Here is a 2,092-nt window from a genome sequence, read left to right as displayed (position 1 = left end):
ACCAAACAGAATCAAGCTCCAAAACTTTCTACTGGCCTTAACTTAGTTGAATAAGAAGGTGTCCAAGTGAATGATCGTGAGTAAATGAATGGTTTTGGAAAATACTTGGAATGTGGATAAGTGTTAGAAAAAGGGTGGGGAAGAATGATTGGATTTTATGAGGGATTAACTTCGGTGGATGGTGGTAGGGTGGTGCTCTAGGTAGTGCTTGAGAAGGTGGATCATCACAGGCTCTTAGAAACTCGTCGAATTCCTCATCTAGGTTGTTCGCATCCATATAATTATGGTATTCATCTCCATCTTTGAGGAATTCATCTATCTCGTCTATTGTGAGGTTTAGTCCATCTCTTCTATGGTCAGAAGGCAGGGTTGAAAATTCTTTCTCTAGTTCAGTTATGTTTAAAGAGTCAAAATTGTGATCTTTGTCTTCTTCCATAAGAGGGATATGTACTAGTGTAGGGACAACATCGTCGGAAGCACTAATGTGATATACAATACTCTCAATAGACTTAACTTCACCTTCTACAGGAAAATCTAGTTGTTCATGCGGTGTTTTATCCCTATACCTAATATGAGGGGGAACATATTTGTTAACCGTTGCTTTATCTTTTATCACTTTCCAACTAGGTTTCCATATTGGAACCTCTACAGTGTAGGGTCTTCAATTTCTATGACAAGATTTGGTATGGTATCATTTATAGTTTCTTGGGTGATCTTTTAGGCATAGTCACTTGGTTATCAACTACTCTCTCCTGAACGAAGGGTAGTGGATCACTGTAGGTCCCCTTGGTTTATATTATCATTACAACTTTGAATACTTTTTATTTAGAAGGCGGTGTTTGTTAACTTAGGATTAGGCAATCGCTTGACTTGGAAAAATGCGGTTTGGTTATTATTTTGGTTAGAAGACATGTCAATAACCTTTTTGGCACAAAGACTGCATCATTTGCATCATTTGTTTCATCATATTAGAGTTTTGATCATCCGATCTTTCATCAAGTTGGAGTTTTGTTGCATAATTTGATTTTGTTTCTCCAACAAGATCACTACTACTTTGTCGTAGATGGTTGTATTGGAATTAAAGCTTGTTGGCGTTCATGTCTTGATGTTGATAGTTCTAGGTTATGGGTACTAAACCTCTATTCTAGTCACCTAAGTTCCCTTGTCCTTGATGTTGAGTTAATTGGTTGAAGTGTGATGGTTGTGGTGGTGTTTGTGCATAGACAAGAGGACAATAGAAGTCGGAATGCTCAAGACTACAACAGACATTACAACGAGTAGAGTTAATGTTCATGACTAGAGTGGGTTGTTATTGAACAGAGATGGCATCTACCTTTTTAGTGAGGGCATCGATAAGAGTTTTAAGCTTCGGGATCATGTTTAACCTCAAGAGAAGGAGAGGGGCGGGAGGAATCGTTTCCTCCCCAATTATTGTTCTTCTTAGATTGATCTTCTAAGAATTTATAAGCCTCCAAGGCTCCTTTACTAAGAAAACTACCCCGGTCATGATATCTAGAACCTCCTTATGATAATGTGAAAGCCTTTGAAGAAAAGCACGAACAAGCGTGTCTTTCGCAAGATTATGATGCGGGCATTCAATGAGAAGATCAATGAAACGATTCCAGGCTTCTGAAAAGGATTCATGAGGATTCTGGCGGAAGAAATTAATCTTTTGAAGAATTTCATCTGTCTTTAGGGGTATGTAAAACTGTTCCATGAACAATTGAACAAGTTGAGCCCATGAGTTCACAGAGTTTGGCGTTTGGGCAGTTAACCAAGACGCTGCCTTGTCGGCTAGGGTGAAAGGAAACACCCTAAGTTTAACTTGATCTGGACTTACGCTAGGATGATGGAATGTAGTGAGAACTTGGTCTATCCTACGCATGTGCTGGTAAGGCTTCTCGTGGTCTAAACCATGAAAAACCGGTAACAAGTTAAATATATTAGGGGGGATTCGAAAATCCCCCACTAGGTCTGCAAGAACGATGCACGACTTAGGGCCATCGTTTAGGGCTTTATAAAAATCAGAGAGAGGAGTCTCTTGTTCTTTAGCCATTGATGCAAGTGTAGTGTGTGAAATTCTAGATAGGCG

The 2,092-nt window shown here is 39.3% G+C and overlaps 1 non-coding gene across 1 annotated transcript; it reads left to right on the top strand.

The window, feature by feature from the left end:
- The first annotated feature begins 1,577 nt into the window (after positions 1 to 1,577).
- On the top strand, positions 1,578 to 1,683 carry LOC147488409 (small nucleolar RNA R71). The gene has a single exon (XR_015203356.1). It is a non-coding gene; the product is annotated as a small nucleolar RNA R71 (small nucleolar RNA).
- The last annotated feature ends 409 nt before the right edge of the window (positions 1,684 to 2,092 follow it).

Source organism: Coptis chinensis, chromosome 7, assembly GCF_015680905.1.
Source record: "Coptis chinensis isolate HL-2020 chromosome 7, ASM1568090v1, whole genome shotgun sequence".
NCBI lineage: Eukaryota > Viridiplantae > Streptophyta > Magnoliopsida > Ranunculales > Ranunculaceae > Coptis > Coptis chinensis.
The sequence above is the reverse complement of the archived record's forward strand: the minus strand, read 5'-3'. Positions and strand labels throughout refer to the sequence as shown.